Genomic DNA, 18,620 nt, shown 5'->3' with positions numbered 1-18,620 from the left:
TGATTGCGTACATAAGCTTGCAAAGATTTTACTGACCAATGCAGTAATAGACGTGCAATCATGTGTTTATGTTTTTATAACATCTCTTCGTCCAGCCCAACATGATATTTTCACCCAGCCCATCAAGTCCGCGGATTCCAAGAAAAATGCAAATGGGCTTTAAATTGTTTCGCCAGCCCATCAAATGGATTAAAAAAACAAATGGACTGGCTGACATGTGCGCCAGTAGGTCAAAGCCTAAGCAAGGCGTTGGATTTACATCCAACGGCCAGCATTCTTCTTCAATCTCTCGTCTTCTACCCCAGCGCTGTCAGGACCGCCTGCTCCAGCCTCCGGTGTCCAGCGACATTGTTTTGCATGCTTCGGAAACATTACCTCACCGATGGCCAGGCCATCCCTCCACTCCGCACCTCCTGTTATTCTCTGCCGAGTGCAGGCCTACCCCGCACCCGAACCAGTCAACATTCCCACTCCTCTCCTTCTGCGACTCCACTGCCGCGTCTTCCCCATCTTCGGGTCATTCCAGTCTGGGGCCTCGTCGTCGTCCACCGCCTCGCTGCGCTCGGTGCGGCGCGGTCAACAAACGAGAGTCATTGGAAGAGGACTGTACGTGAGAGCCTGACGGCTGGGACCCACGAGGTCCATGGTCGCATGCAAGGAAAGTTCCTCCTCATTAAGCTGTTCCCTCCCCCTGACAGCTGGGACCCACCGGTTCACTGCTATCAACTTAGTAGTAGCGAGGGCTAAAAACCAGCGCTAATGCTATCAACTTAGTAGTAGCGAGGGTTAAAAACCCTCGCTATTTCTACTTACTAGTAGCGCAGGTTTTTAAACCTCGCTACTACTAAGTTGATAGCAGTAGCGCGGGTTTTTAACCCTCGCTGCTACTAAGCGGTCTCTACCGTGCCCCCCGGGACATGCCGTAGTAGTAGCGCGGGTTTTTAACCCTCGCTACTACTAAGTTGATAGCAGTAGCGCTGGTTTTTAGCCCTCGCTACTACTAAGTTGATAGCAGTAGCGCTGGTTTTTAGCCATAGTAGTAGGGAGGGGTAAAAACCCGCGCAACTACTAAAGGTCCCATTTTCGAACTCTACCCCCCCCCCCTTGTGGATCGCCTTTTCAGTTTTAAAAAATAAAAGAAAATGATGAAAATGTCAAAAAAATAAAAGAAAATAAGTTTCCCATGTGATATGTGGTCTAGTTGTTGGGAAAATTTGCAAATATGAATTTCGACTTTATTTGCAAAATCTCTCGAGAATTTGTAAAAATGGGCATAACTTTTGCATACTAACTCGGATGGAAAAGTTTTTTATATGAAAAATCATCTACTCGAAAAGTTACATCCAAATTTCTGTTGGACCTCCTATGGTCGAAACAGGGTCCTATTGATCATGAGGGGTGTGGCGTACCACAAAACAGAGGATACAGACTTGTGTTGGAGCGCTACGGTCGCAACTGGGGTCTTGTTCATCAGGAGGGGTGTGGTGTACCGCAAAACGGGACTCCACGGGATACTGTCCATCTCCACCGTCGACCTCCTCCAGCCTCCACAGGCTACTGTTCATCCAGCATCGTCCTCCTCCAGCCTCCACCTACGACTGTTCATCCATGGGATCCGGTTCATCCAGCCTCCACCGCGCGCTCCTCCACCGGCTACTATTCAACCAGCCCTCTCCATGGGGTCCTGTTCAACCACCCCTCCACGGGCTACTGTTCATCCAACCCTCCACCAACTATTGTTCAACCAGCCCTCCACCGGCTACTGTTCAACCTTCCCTCCATGGGATCCTGTTCATCTAGCCGTCCACGGGATCCACGTGCAACCGGCTCGACGGATCGGGGTCCTGTTCATCCAGTGGCAACACCACGGGGTCCTTTTCATCCAACCCCCACCGGGAACTGTACATCCAAACCCCACAACAATGCTCACTGTTCATCTAGAGGCAGCATCGATCGGCTTCAGTTGGCAGCAGTAGCAAAGGAATCGCTCGATCGCTCGGGTTCAGTAACGCGTAGCCTGCAGTGCAATCGCTCGGGTTCGGTTAGGCGAATGCCTCGCTCAGGTTCAGTTAGAGCCCAACGCCTCACACCCACGCGCGTACGTTTTCGAGAGAAACGCGCATCTCTCGGCCCCCATCCACCCACCATAACCGGGAACTCCCGAATATTTTCCTCGCCCTCGCTTCTACCATGGTTTTTTCCGTCATGGACGGCCCAAAGAATGTCATGCAGCTGCGTCTCGGCTCGCCCAAGACGAAAAGCCCATTTCTGTCAAGATTTTTTGTCATAGAAGTAGGAGCCCACCACATCTATGATGATACCAGGTTTTGTCACAATTATCGTCATAGAAGTGTCATAAGTATGATAGAAAAAAAATATTCGTTCGGCCCAAAATGTCACGGATGTGTCTTTTTTTTGTAGTGCGTACTCCCCTCCGCCTGCATCTTCCCCCGCTCCGATTCATTCGGTCTGTGGTCTCGACGTCTTCCTCCACCTTGGTGCTATCGCCGCGACGCCGCCATCTGTTGTTCCCCACATGGTCAGCAAAACAAGAGGAATCGGGAGACAACTGTTCGTCGAGAGGCTGAGAGTCCCGGGCCCACCAGGTCCATGGCCTAGGTTTTGTTGTTTAACATCGGAAGCCCATGACATGTTTCAACATTTTTTGGATCAAGCGGCCTCTGGGCCTCCCAACCTAGCATGTCTATAACATCAGCAGCCCAAGTTATGTTTGTTTTTTCAAGATGACGCACAGCTCAGTTCTATATATATATAATAGAAACAACATAAGGTTTCGTTAAACCTGTCGTTCGTCCAACCATTTTATAGACCTTCCCACTTCCTTTAATTTTGTTTTAGTAATCCTATATCTGAACTTTCTTCCACTTTCTTTTTCGATGTATACTGAGTTTTCTCTAAGTACTTTTCCCTAGAACCAAATCAGTTGTCCCATGTCTAGCCTAAAAAAAATTAATACCCCACGTCCTATTAACTCATCAAATTAAAATGATATTTTATTTCATAAATTGAAAGTTCTTACAAAATGATAACAATAATTGTTTATATATAACTTGGCAAGTTAACTCCTAGTGATTGCGTACATAAGCTTGCAAAGATTTTACTGACCAATGCAGTAATAGACGTGCAATCATGTGTTTAGGTTTTTATAACATCTCTTCGTCCAGCCCAACATGATATTTTCACCCAGCCCATCAAGTCCGCGGATTTCAAGAAAATGCAAATGGGCTTTAAATTGTTTCGCCAGCCCATCAAATGGATTAAAAAAACAAATGGACTGGCTGACATGTGGGCCAGTAGGTCAAAGCCTAAGCAAGGCGTTGGTTTTACATCCAACGGCCAGCATTCTTCTTCAATCTCTCGTCTTCTACCCCAGCGCTGTCAGGACCGCCTGCTCCAGCCTCCGGCGTCCAGCGACATTGTTTTGCGTGCTTCAGAAACGTTACCTCACCGATGGCCAGGCCATCCCTCCACTCCGCACCTCCTGTTATTCTCTGCCGAGTGCAGGCCTACCCCGCACCCGAACCAGTCAAGATTCCCACTCCTCTCCTTCTGCGACTCCACTGCCGCATCTTCCCCATCTTCGGGTCATTCCAGTCTGGGGCCTCGTCGTCGTCCACCGCCTCGCTGCACTCGACGCGGCGCGGTCAACAAACGAGAGTCATTGGAAGAGGACTATACGTGAGAGCCTGACGGCTGGGACCCACGAGGTCCATGGTCGCACGCAGGGAAAGTTCCTCCTTATTAAGTTGTTCCCTCCCCCTGACAGCTGGGACTCACCAGTTCACTACTAGGGAAAAGCCTATACACAGAATCTTACTAGTAGCGAGCGTTAAAAACCCTCGCTACTGCTACTTACTAGTAGCCCAGGTTTTAAACTTCGCTACTACTAAGTTGATAGCAGTAGCGCGGGTTTTTAACCCTCGCTACTACTAAGCGGTCTCTACCGTGCCCCCCGGGACATGCCATAGTAGTAGCGCGGGTTTTTAACCCTTGCTACTACTAAGTTGATAGCAGTAGCGCTAGTTTTTAGCCCTCGCTACTACTAAGTTGATAGCAGTAGCGCTGGTTTTTAGCCATAGTAGTAGCGAGGGGTAAAAACCCGCGCTACTACTAAAGGTCCCATTTTCAAACTCTACCCCCCCCCCGGTGGATCGCCTTTTCAGTTTTAAAAAAATAAAAGAAAATGATGAAAATGTCAAAAAAATAAAAGAAAATAAGTTTCCCATGTGATATGTGGTCTAGTTGTTGGGAAAATTTGCAAATATGAATTTCGTCTTTATTTGCAAAATCTCTCAAGAATTTGTAAAAATGGGCATAACTTTTGCATACTAACTCGGATGGAAAAGTTTTTATATGAAAAATCATATACTCGAAAAGTTACATCCAAATTTCTATTGGACCTCCTATGGTCGAAACAGGATCCTATTGATCATGAGGGGTGTGGCGTACCACAAAACAGAGGATACGGACTTGTGTTGGAGTGCTACGGGCAAAACGGGGGTCTTGTTCATCGGGAGGGGTGCGGCGTACCGCAAAACGGGACTCCACGGGATACTGTCCATCTCCACCGTCGACCTCCTCTAGCCTCCACAGGCTACTGTTCATCCAGCATCGTCCTCCTCCAGCCTCCACCTATGACTGTTCATCCATGGGCTCCTGTTCATCCAGCCTCCACCGCGCGCTCCTCCACCGGCTACTATTCAACGAGCCCTCTCCATGGGGTCCTGTTCAACCACCCCTCCACGGGCTACTGTTCATCCAACCCTCCACCGGCTATTGTTCAACCAGCCCTCCACCGGCTACTGTTCAACCTTCCCTCCATGGGGTCCTGTTCATCCAGCCGTCCACGGGATCCTGTTCATCCACGCGCAACCGGCTCGACGGATCGGGGTCCTGTTCATCCAGTGGCAACACCACGGGGTCCTTTTCATCCAACCCCCACCGGGAACTGTACATCCAAACCCCACAACAACGCTCACTGTTCATCCAGAGGCAGCATCGATCGGTTTCAGTTAGCAGCAATAGCAAAGGAATCGCTCGATTGCTCGGGTTCAGTGACGCGTAGCCTGCAGTGCAATCGCTCGGGTTTGGTTAGGTGAGTGCCTCGCTCAGGTTCAGTTAGAGCCCAACGCCTCACACCCACGCGCGTACGTTTTTGAGAGAAACGCGCATCTCTCGGCCCCCGACCAAACACCATAACCGGGAAATCCCCAATATTTCCCTCGCCCTTGCTTCTACCATGGTTTTTTCCGTCACTACTAGGGAAAAGCCTATACACAGAATCTTACTAGTAGCGAGGGTTAAAAACCCTCGCTATTTCTACTTACTAGTAGCGCAGGTTTTTAAACCTCGGTACTACTAAGTTGATAGCAGTAGCGCGGGTTTTTAACCGTCGCTACTACTAAGCGGTCCCTACCGTGCCCCCCAGGACATGCCATAGTAGTAGCGCGGGTTTTTAACCCTCGCTACTACTAAGTTGATAGAAGTAGCGCTGGTTTTTAGCCCTCGCTACTACTAAGTTGATAGCAGTAGCGCTGGTTTTTAGCCATAGTAGTAGCGATGGGTAAAAACCCGCGCTACTACTAAAGGTCCCATTTTCAAACTCTACACCCCCCCCCCGTGGATCGCCTTTTTAGTTTAAAAAAGAAAATGATGAAAATGTCAAAAAAATAAAAGAAAATAAGTTTCCCATGTGATATGTGGTCTAGTTGTTGGGAAAATTTGCAAATATGAATTTCGACTTTATTTGCAAAATCTCTCGAGAATTTGTAAAAATGGGCATAACTTTTGCATACTAACTCGGATGGAAAAGTTTTTTATATGAAAAATCATCTAACGAAAAGTTACATCCAAATTTCTGTTGGACCTCCTATGGTCGAAACAGGGTCCTATTGATCGTGAGGGGTGTGGCGTACCACAAAACAGAGGATACGGACATGTGTTGGAGCGCTACGGTCGAAACGGGGGTCTGGTTCATCGAGAGGGGTGTGGCGTACCGCAAAACAGGACTCCACGGGATACTGTCCATCTCCACCGTCGACCTCCTCTAGCCTCCACAGGCTACTATTCATTCAGCATCGTCCTCTTCCAGCCTCCACCTACGACTGTTCATCCATGGGCTCCTGTTCATCCAGCCTCCACCGCGCGCTCCTCCACCGGCTACTATTCAACCAGCCCTCTCCATGGGGTCCTGTTCAACCACCCCTCCACGGGCTACTGTTCATCCAACCCTCCACCGGCTATTGTTCAACCAGCCCTCTCCATGGGGTCCTGTTCAACCACCCCTCCACGGGCTACTGTTCATCCAACCCTCCACCGGCTATTGTTCAACCAGCCCTCCACTGGCTACTGTTCAACCTTTCCTCCATGGGGTCCTGTTCATCCAGCCGTCCACGGGATCCTGTTCATCCACGTGCAACCGGCTCAACGGATCGGGGTCCTGTTCATCCACGTGCAACCGGCTCAACGGATCGGGGTCCTGTTCATCCAGTGGCAACACCACGGGGTCCTTTTCATCCAACCCCCACCGGGAAGTGTACATCCAAACCCCACAACAACGCTCACTATTCATCCAGAGGCAGCATCGATCGGCTTCAGTTAGCAGCAGTAGCAAAGGAATCGCTTGATCGCTCGGGTTCAGTAACGCTTAGCCTCCAGTGCAATTGCTCGGGTCCGGTTAGGCGAATGCCTCGCTCAGGTTCAGTTAGAGCCCAACGCCTCACACCCACACGCATATGTTTTCAAGAGAAACGCGCATCTCTCGGCCCCCGACCACCTACCATAACCGGGAACTCCCCAATATTTTCCTCGCCCTCGCTTCTACCATGGTTTTTTCGTCACTACAAGGGAAAAGCCTATACACAGAATCTTACTAGTAGCGAGGGTTAAAAACCCTCGCTACTGCTACTTACTAGTAGCGCAGGTTTTTAAACCTCGCTACTACTAAGTTGATAGCAGTAGCGCGGGTTTTTAACCCTCGCTACTACTAAGCGGTCTCTACCGTGCCCCCCGGGACATGCCATAGTAGTAGCGCGGGTTTTTAACCCTCGCTACTACTAAGTTGATAGCAGTAGCGCTGGTTTTTAGCCCTTGCTATTACTAAGTTGATAGCAGTAGCGCTGATTTTTAGCCATAGTAGTAGCAAGGGGCAAAAACCCGCGCTACTACTAAAGGTCCCATTTTCAAACTCTACCCCCCCCACCCCCCGCTGGATCGCCTTTTTTAGTTTAAAAAAATAAAATAAAATGATGAAAATGTCAAAAAAATATAAGAAAATAAGTTTCCCATGTGATATGTGGTCTAGTTGTTCGGAAAATTTGCAAATATGAATTTCGGCTTTATTTGCAAAATCTCTCGAGAATTTGTAAAAATGGGCATAACTTTTGCATACTAACTCGGATGGAAAAGTTTTTTATATAAAAAATCATCTACTCGAAAAGTTACATCCAAATTTCTGTTGGACCTCCTATGGTAAATATGCCCTAGAGGCAATAATAAAGTTATTATTTATTTCCTCATCTCATGATAAATGTTTATTATTCATGCTATAATTGTATTAACCGGAAACAATGATACATGTGTGAATACATAGACAAACATATAGTCACTAGTATGCCTCTACTTGACTAGCTCGTTTCTCAAAGATGGTTATGTTTGCAAGCCATGGAAAAAAGAATTTTCATTTGATTAACGGGATCACATCATTAGGAGAATGATGTGATTGACATGACCCATTTCGTTAGCCTAGCACTTGATCGTTTAGTATGTTGCTATTGCTTTCTTCATGACTTATACATGTTCCTGTAACTATGAGATTATGCAACTCCCGTTTACCGGAGGAACACTTTGTGTGCTACCAAATGTCACAACGTAACTGGGTGATTATAAAGGTGCTCTACAGGTGTCTCCAAAGGTACATGTTGAGTTGGCATAATTCGAGATTAGGTTTTGTCACTCCGATTGTCGGAGAGGTATCTCTGGGCCCTCTTGGTAATACACATCACTTAAGCCTTGCAAGCATTGTAACTAATGAGTTGGTTTTGAAATGATGTATTACGGAATGAGTAAACAGACTTGTCGGTAACGAGATTGAACTAGGTATTGGATACCGACGATCGAATCTCGGGCAAGTAACATACCGATGACAAAGGGAACAATGTATGTTGTTATGCGGTTTGACCGATAAAGATCTTCGTAGAATATGTAGGAACCAATATGGACATCCAGGTTCCGCTATTGGTTATTGACCGAGAATAGTTCTAGGTCATGTCTACATAGTTCTCGAACCCGTAGGGTCCGCACGCTTGACGTTACGATGACAGTTTTATTATGAGTTTATAAGTTTTGATGTACCGAAGGTTGTTCGGAGTCCCGGATGTGATCACGGACATGACGAGGAGTCTCGAAATGGTCGAGACATATAGATTGATATATTTGATAACTATATTCGGACACGGGAAGTGTTCCGGGTGTTTTCGGAGAAAAACCGGAGTGCCGGAGGGTTACCGGAATCCGCCCCCCCCGGGAACTAATGGGCCTTGTTGGGCCCTAGTGGAGAGAGAGAGGGGCCGGCCAGGGCAAGAGGCGCGCCCCCTCCCCTTGAGTCCGAATAGGACAAGGAAGGGGGGCGGCGCCCCCCTTGCCTTTCCCCTCTCCCACTCCTTCCTTCCCCCCTCCTTCTTGGAATAGGAAAGGGAGGGGCAAACCTACTTGGAGTAGGTTTCCCCCTCCTAGGGCGCGCCACCCCCTTGGCCGGCCCCCTCCTCCTTCCCCCTTTATATACGGAGGAGGGGGGCACCTCTAGACACACAAGTTGATCTACGGATCGTTCCTTAGCCGTGTGCTGTGCCCCCTCCACCATATTCCACCTCGGTCATATCGTCGCGGAATTTAGGTGAAGCCCTGCGCCGGTAAAAACATCATCACCGTCACCACGCCGTCGTGCTGACGGAACTCATCCCCGACGCTTTGCTGGATTGGAGCCCGGGGAACGTCATCGAGCTGAACGTGTGCTGAACACGGAGGTGTCGTACGTTCGGTGCTTGGATCGGTCGGATCGTGAAGACGTACGACTACATCAACCGCGCTGTCATAACGCTTCCGCTTACGGTCTACGAGCATACATGGACAACACTCTCCCCTCTCATTGCTATGCCATCACCATGATCTTGCGTGTGCGTAGGAAATTTTTTGAAATTACTACGTTCCCCAACAGTGGCATCCAAGCCTAGGTTTTATGCGTCGATGTTATATGCACGAGTAGAACACAAGTGAGTTGTGGGCGATACAAGTCATACTGCTTACCAGCATGTCATACTTTGGTTCAACGGTATTGTTGGATGAAGCGGCCCGGACCGACATTATGCGTACGCTTATGCGAGACTGGTTTTACCGCCGTGCTTTGCACACAGGTGACTAGCGGGTGTCTGTTTCTCCAACTTCAGTTGAACTGAGTGTGGAGACGCCCGGTCCTTGCGGAGGTTAAAACAACACTAACTTGACGAACTATCATTGTGGTTTTGATGCGTAGGTAAGAACAGTTCTTGCTCAGCCCGTAGCAGCCACGTAAAACTTGCAACAACAAAGTAGAGGATGTCTAACTTGTTTTTGTAGGGCATGTTATGATGTGATATGGTCAAGACGTGATGCTATATTTTATTGTATGAGATGATCATGTTGTGTAACCGAAGTTATCGGCAACTGGCAGGAGCCATATGGTTGTCGTTTTATTGTATGAAATGCAAACGCCCTGTAATTGCTTTACTTTGCCACTAAGCGGTAGCGATAGTTGTAGAAGCAATAGATGGCGTAAACGACAATGATGCTACGATGGAAATCAAGGTGTCGCACCGGTGACGATGGTGATCACGACGGTGCTTCGGAGATGGAGATCACAAGCACAAGATGATGATGGCCATATCATATCACTTATATTGATTGCATGTGATGTTTATCCTTTATGCATCTTATCTTTCTTTGATAGACGGTAGCATTTTAAGATGATCTCTCACTAATTATTAAGAAGTGTTCTCCCTGAGTATGCACCGTTGCGAAAGTTCTTCGTGCTGAGACACCACGTGATGATCGGGTGTGATAGGCTCTACGTTCAAATACAACGGGTGCAAAACAGTTGCACACGCGGAATACTCAGGTTAAACTTGACGAGCCTAGCATATACAGATATAGCCTCGGAACAAGGAGAACGAAAGGTCGAACGTGAATCATATAGTAGATATGATCAACATAGTGATGTTCACCATTGAAACTACTCCATCTCACGTGATGATCAGACATGGTTTAGTTGATTTGGATCACGTAATCACTTAGATGACTAGAGAGATGTTGTCTAAGTGGGAGTTCTTAAGTAATATGATTAATTGAACTTAAATTTATCATGAACTTAGTACCTGATAGTATTTTGCTTGTCTAAGTTTGTTGTAGATAGATGGCTCGTGCTATTGTTTCGTTGAATTTTAATGCGTTCCTTGAGAAAGCAAAGTTGAAAGATGATGGTAGCAATTACACGGACAGGGTCTGTAACATGAGGATTATCCTCGTTGCTGCACAGAAGAATTACGTCCTGGAAGCACCGCTGGGTGCCAGGCCTGCTGGTGATGCAACTGACGACGTTAAGAACGTCTGGCAGAGCAAAGCTGATGACTACTCGATAGTTCAGTGTGCCATGCTTTACGGCTTAGAACCGGGTCTTCAACGACGTTTTGAACATCATGGAGCATATGAGATGTTACAGGAGTTGAAGTTAATATTTCAAGCAGATGCCCGGATTGAGAGATATGAAGTCTCCAATAAGTTCTATAGCTGCAAGATGGAGGAGAATAGTTCTGTCAGTGAACACATACTCAAAATGTCTGGGTATAATAATCACTTGATTCAACTGGGAGTTAATCTTCCTGATGATAGTGTCATTGACAGAATTCTTCAATCACTGCCACCAAGCTACAAGAGCTTCGTGATGAACTATAATATGCAAGGGATGGACAAGACTATTCCCGAGCTCTTCGCAATGCTAAAAGCCGTGGAGGTAGAAATCAAAAAGGAGCATCAAGTGTTGATGGTTAACAAGACCACCAGTTTCAAGTAAAAAGGCAAAGGGAAGAAGAAGGGGAACTTCAAGAAGAACAACAAACAAGTTGCTGCTCAAGAGAAGAAACCCAAGTCTGGACCTAAGCCTGAGACTGAGTGTTTCTACTGCAAGTAGACTGGACATTGGAAGCGGAACTGCCCAAGTATTTGGCGGATAAGAAGGATGGCAAAGTGAACAAAAGTATATGTGATATACATGTTATTGATGTGTACCTTACTAATGCTCGCAGTAGTACCTGGGTATTTGATACTGGTTCTATTGCTAATATTTGCAACTCGAAACAGGGACAACGGATTAAGCGAAGATTAGCTAAGGACGAGGTGACGATGCGCGTGGGAAATGGTTCCAAAGTCGATGTGACCGCGGTCGGCACGCTACCTCTACATCTACCATCGGGATTAGTTTTAGACCTAAATAATTGTTATTTGGTGCCAGCATTGAGCATGAACATTATATCTGGATCTTATTTGATGCAAGACGGTTATTCATTTAAATCGGAGAATAATGGTTGTTCTATTTATATGAGTAATATCTTTTATGGTCATGCACCCTTGAAGAGTGGTCTATTTTTATTGAATATCGATAGTAGTGATACACATATTCATAGTGTTGAAACCAAAAGATGCAGAGTTGATAATGATAGTGCAACTTATTTGTGGCACTGCCGTTTAGTTCATATCGGTATAAAGCGCATGAAGAAACTCCATACTGATGGGCTTTTGGAATCACTTGATTATGAATCACTTGGTATTTGCGAACCATGCCTCATGGGCAAGATGACTAAAACACCGTTCTCCGGAACTATGGAGCGAGCAACTGATTTGTTCGAAATCAAAAATACTGATGTTTGTGGTCCAATGAATGTTGAAGCTCGCGGCGGGTATCATTATTTTCTCACCTTCACAGATGATTTGAGCAGATATGGGTATATCTACTTAATGAAACACAAGTCTGAAACATTTGAAAAGTTCAAAGAATTTCAGATTGAAGTGGAAAATCATCGTAACAAGAAAATAAAGTTTCTACAATCTGATCGTGGAGGAGAATATTTGAGTTACGAGTTTGGTTTACATTTGAAACAATGCAGAATAGTTTCGCAACTCACACCACCCAAAACACCACAACGAAATGGTGTGTCCGAATGGCGTAATCGTACTTTACTAGATATGGTGCGATCTATGATGTCTCTTACTGATTTACCGCTATCGTTCTGGGGTTATGCTTTAGAGACGGCCGCATTCACGTTGAATAGGGCACCATCAAAATCCGTTGAGATGACGCCTTATGAACTGTGTTTTGGCAAGAAACCAAAGTTGTCGTTTCTTAAAGTTTGGGGCTGCGATGCTTATGTGAAGAAATTTCAACCAGATAAGCTCGAACCTAAATCGGAGAAATGTGTCTTCATAGGATACCCAAAAGAAACTATTGGGTACACCTTCTATCACAGATCTGAGGGCAAGATTTTCGTTGCTAAAATCGGATCCTTTCTAGAGAAGGAGTTTCTCTCGAAAGAAGTGAGTGGGAGGAAATTAGAACTTGATGAGGTAACTGTACCTGCTCCCTTATTGGAAGGTAGTTCATCACAAGAACCCGTTCTTGTGACAACTACACCAATTGGTGAGGAAACTAGTGATATTGATCATGAAACTTCAGATCAAGTTTCTACTGAACCTCGTAGGTCTACCAGAGTAAGATCCGCACCAGAGTGGTATAGTAATCCTATTCTGGAAGTCATGTTACTTGAACATGATGAACCTATGAACTATGAGGAAGCGATGATGAGCCTAGATTCTGCAAAATGGCTAGAGGCCATGAAATCTGAGATGAGATCCATGTATGAGAATGAAGTATGGACTTTTGTTGACTTGCCCGATGATCAACAAGCCATTGAGAATAAATGGATCTTTAAGAAGAAGAGTGACGCTAACGGTAATGTAACTGTCTATAAAGCTCGACTTGTTGCAAAAGGTTTTCGACAAGTTCAAGGGGTTGACTACAATGAGACTTTCTCACCCGTAGCGATGCTTAAGTCTGTCCGAATCATGTTAGCAATTGCCGCATTTTATGATTATGAAATATGGCAAATGGATGTCAAAACTGCATTCCTGAATGGATTTCTAGAAGAAGAGCTGTATATGATGCAACCGGAAGGTTTTGTCGATCCTAAGGGAGCTAACAAAGTGTGCAAGCTCCAGCGATCAATCTATGGTCTGGTGCAAGCCTCTCGGAGTTGGAATAAACGCTTTGATAGTGTGATCAAAGCATATGGTTTTATACAGACTTTTGGAGAAGCCTGTATTTACAAGAAAGTGAGTGGGAGCTTTGTAGCATTTCTAATATTATATGTGGACGACATATTGTTGATTGGAAATGATATAGAATTTCTGGATAGCATAAAAGGATACTTGAATAAAAGTTTTTCAATGAAAAACCTCGGTGAAGCTGCTTACATATTGGGCATCAAGATCTATAGAGATAGATCAAGACGCTTGATTGGACTTCCACAATGCACGTACCTTGATAAAGTGTTGAAAAGGCTCAATATGGATCAGGCAAAGAAAGGGTTCTTGCCTGTATTACAAGGTATAAAATTGAGTCAGACTCAATGCCCAACCACTACAAAAGATAGAGATAAAATGAAGGGAGTTCCCTATGATTTAGCCATAGGCTCTATGATGTATGCAATGTTGTGTACCAGACCTGATGTGTGCCTTGCTATTAGTTTGGCGGGGAGGTACCAAAGTAATCCAGGAGTGGATCACTAGACAGCGGTCAAGAACATCCTGAAATACCTGAAAAGGACTAAGGATATGTTTCTCGTATATGGAGGTGACAAAGTGCTAGTCGTAAATGGTTACGTCGATGCAAGCTTTGACACTAATCCGGATGATTCTAAATCGCAGACCGGATACGTATTTTTATTAAACGGTGGAGCTGTAAGTTGGTGCAGTTCTAAACAAAGCGTCGTGGCGGGATCTACATGTGAAGCAGAGTACATAGCTGCTTCGGAAGCAGCAAATGAAGGAGTCTGGATGAAAGAGTTCATTACCGATCTAGGTGTTATACCTAGTGCATCGGGACCAATGAAGATCTTCTGTGACAATACTGGTGCAATTGCCTTGGCAAAGGAATCCAGATTTCACAAGAGGACCAAGCACATCAAGAGACACTTCAATTCCATCCGGGACCAAGTCCAAGTGGGAGACATAGAGATTTGCAAGATACATACGGATCTGAATGTTGCAGACCCATTGACTAAGCCTCTCTCACGAGCAAAACATGATCAGCACCAAGACTCCATGGGTGTTAGAATCAGTACTATGTAATCTAGATTATTGACTCTAGTGCAAGTGGGAGACTGAAGGAAATATGCCCTAGAGGCAATAATAAAGTTATTATTTATTTCCTCATATCATGATAAATGTTTATTATTCATGCTAGAATTGTATTAACCGGAAACAATGATACATGTGTGAATACATAGACAAACATATAGTCACTAGTATGCCTCTACTTGACTAGCTCGTTTATCAAAGATGGTTATGTTTGCTAGCCATGGACAAAAGAGTTGTCATTTGATTAACGGGATCACATCATTAGGAGAATGATGTGATTGACATGACCCATTCCGTTAGCCTAGCACTTGATCGTTTAGTATGTTGCTATTGCTTTCTTCATGACTTATACATGTTCCTGTAACTATGAGATTATGCAACTCCCATTTACCGGAGGAACACTTTGTGTGCTACCAAACATCACAACATAACTGGGTGATTATAAAGGTGCTCTACAGGTGTCTCCAAAGGTACATGTTGAGTTGGCATAATTCGAGATTAGGTTTTGTCACTCCGATTGTCGGAGAGGTATCTCTGGGCCCTCTCGGTAATACACATCACTTAAGCCTTGCAATCATTGTAACTAATGAGTTAGTTATGAAATGATGTATTACGGAACGAGTAAAGAGACTTGCCAGTAACGAGATTGAACTAGGTATTGCATACCGACGATCGAATCTCGGGCAAGTAACATACCGATGACAAAGGGAACAACGTATGTTGTTATGCGGTTTGACCGATAAAGATCTTCGTAGAATATGTAGGAACCAATATGGACATCCAGGTTCCACTATTGGTTATTGAACGAGAATAGTTCTAGGTCATGTCTACATAGTTCTCGAACCCGTAGGGATCGCACGCTTAACGTTATGATGACAGTTTTATTATGAGTTTATAAGTTTTGATGTACCGAAGGATGTTCGGAGTCCCGGATGTGATCACGGACATGACGAGGAGTCTCGAAATGGTCGAGACATAAAGATTGATATATTGGATGACTATATTTGGACACCGGAAGTGTTCCGGGTGTTTTCGGAGAAAAACTAGAATGCCGGAGGGTTACCGGAACACCCCCGGGAACTAATGGGCCTTGTTGGGCCCTAGTGGAGAGAGAGAGGGGCCGGCCAGGGCAAGAGGCGCGCCCGCTCCCCTTGAGTCCGAATAGGACAAGAAAGGGGGGGGGGCGGCGCCCCCCTTGCCTTTCGCCTCTCCCACTCCTTCCTTCCCCCTCCTTCTTGGAATAGGAAAGGGAGGGGGCAAATGTGGGGACCCCGACTCATAAGTCGTGATCACCGAATGCACGTGTACAGTGATCCCAGAGATCAATGCTCCCTGAACACACAGAAGCTGAATAACAAGAGTCTTACATCCATACATACCGTATTACACAATTAGGACCATTATGGTCGAGTCTTGAGTATAACATCGCAGCGGAAATCTTCGTTGATAACTTGGACCCATGCCATCTGCCTTAACCCTACAGGCATTCTGACTGGGAAACGTCCTAGCTCGCATGTTCGTCGCCGAAGTATTCTTCATCATATCCTATTCTTTCATGCCTGGCCAACAAAATAACCAGTGGCAAGCCAATGAGTACTTTGAATGTACTCGCAAGCAACCCAAGAGTGATAACAAAATAATTATGCAAAGCTCTACTACTTAATTCGCATTGTTGCGGAAAGCTAGTTTTTCTCATGCAAGTATGATCAACATTTATCAAGGACAGGAATGCGTCTGCAACAAGCATCAGGAGGTTACAGACATCAACATCGAGAAAGAGTTATGAACAACTCATGCTCAAGCTCATCGTGACTTCCTCACGAGTCACATCATCAATATCACCAAACGGTGTTGTTTGTCAGAAATATATGGACATAGTCTAAGCAGCACCGCCCAACTGTCCTTGACCGTGGACACGGCTATTCGAATAGTTTTACACTCTGCAGAGGTTGCACACTGTACCCACATGATCCGGGGAACTTCCGTGTCATCCACGACCCGCGATACCTCAAGTACCGGGGTAAGCACCCGATCACTATCTTTCCCTAGACGACACTAACATGGAGTCCACTCGATTGGTAGTAACCCCCATGCCTAACATTTCACATCATAAAGTTGTGGAGCCTCGCTCCCATATGCATCACATACCACAAGCACGGGGTACCAACGGTGTGTCCGCTGCCCTGTAAAGACAGTCATGGCCGCCCTACCTGGCACGACCCCGTCCCGAGAGAGAGCACCAACTCTCCCCCGTCACTAGTAATGCAGGCTCCAAGCTAGTATCGACCTAGGTAATCAATAATGCCCTTTCCCGTATAAGGGTAGAGTGGTTGCGCATGTAAGGTTGGGACAGTCGACAAATCTTAAATCTAATCCGTCTCTGTAAACAACACTTTCATCAAGCCTCGGTACACTACCTCTCCCCCAAGTAGTGACCTAGTTCATCATCATCTCCCAAGGGCATTAGTGGCACCCACTGGGCTATTTGCAAGTATGTCAAACCATACTTGTTTTCTTTCCATGCATAACCCCGACCCATTTTGCTCAGCCAAGAACTATAGCATATTTCTACAACCCACCAACACAACTCTAAACAAGGATAGAGTCATGATCAATGCAAGTATCAACAGGGTGTGCAACGAAGGCAAACCTAGCAAGGTTGCCATTGAAGATATCATGCATTCAACAATCAAAGAAAGAAATGTTACTATGATAAAAAGGGTTCATCATGGTCAAAGGGCTGCTTGCCTGTTTTAGCAAAGTCTTCGAGGTCTTCAAATATCTCTGGTCCAACTCCGAGCATTTCGTCTACTTCGTCAACTATCGTCGAAAGCAACCATAATAAGCAACACAACAAGGCAGGAAATAAAAGTGCTCTAAAAATATGGATTTGACTTTTCTAGGATACCTCTGGTCATATGAAAAATAACTAGAGTGGTTTCATTGGAATTGGATCAGTGGATATCTCTGAACATTTTGATATGATGGAACCAAGGGGTTTATGGATTTGGAAGAAGTGTCCAGAAATATATATTTGGAAAATGAGCAAAGGCACCCATTTAACAAATCATGATTTTAGAAGCATCTAGGAGTTGGTTTCACTGGATTTGGAGTTCAAATGAATTCCCTACGAATTTGCAAAGTTGACAAACATGAAGAAATGGCTCACTACTTTGTGGAGTACAGAAAGTATGAAGAAAAATGTTCATAAACTAAGTTATGAACTTGGATGCATCTAGGAATTGGAATCATGGCATTTGGAGCAAGTTTGAGGTCCCTGTGATTTTCTAAAGTTCATCACAGAAATAGGAAAAATAGGATTTGTAAACATTTGTGAAGAAAAGGTCTCTGGAAAAATGTGCGTGTTGCATCACCAGGTAGGTCATGATTTGTAGAGTCACCATAAATTTTAATCATCAAATTTGGAGCTCTGTTGATTTATTTATGGATTCTAGAAACTCACTGGAAAAGAATAAAAAGAAATATAGGGCATTACCCTTATCCTGCGCACCGGCGAGAGATAGCCGTGGGCCGTCCCAGCTGCTCGGCCGCGTGGGCGATAGGGGCAACGTCGAAGGCGGCTTTGCGGGGGTGCGCCTTCGCGTAGGGGAGGCGTATCCGGCCGAAGCCGTTTCCACTTAAACGGGCGGGGCCCAGCCGCTGGGTCGCTGACGCGCGGGCCCCAGCGCTCAGGCTGTCGCCATCAACCTCCCGCACGGCTCGACGGGAAACAGAGGAGGCGAGGCCGAGCGGCGCCGGTGCTCTCCCCGGCGGCACCGACCACCTCCGTGGGTGCCCAGCACACCGGCGGACTCAGCGCGTCGCGGCGCACCCATCCAGGTGCTTCACGCCCGCGGGGGAGCCCGGGAAGAGAAGGAGCTTCGGGTGCGGCGGAGCTACGTGGTGGTTGCGGTGATGCAGTGACCCCCATAGGTGGAGAGGAGGGGGCTTGGACGACGAGGATTTAAGCGATGGCCGACGGCTCGGCTGCGGCCTAGGAGGAGGATGGAGAGCGCGAGGAGGGGAGTGGGTTGGTCCAGGGGGTGCACGGGAAAGAGGGGGAGAAAATGGAGCAGAGAGGGAGGCCAGGGACAGCCTTAAGTAGGAGGGGGCGAGGTGCACCATGGACAGGGCGCTCGGCCTCCGCTGCAAAGGCACTG

Source organism: Triticum dicoccoides, chromosome 3B (genome assembly GCF_002162155.2).
Source record: "Triticum dicoccoides isolate Atlit2015 ecotype Zavitan chromosome 3B, WEW_v2.0, whole genome shotgun sequence".
Classification (NCBI taxonomy): Eukaryota; Viridiplantae; Streptophyta; class Magnoliopsida; order Poales; family Poaceae; genus Triticum; species Triticum dicoccoides.
This window is presented reverse-complemented; position numbering follows the sequence as displayed.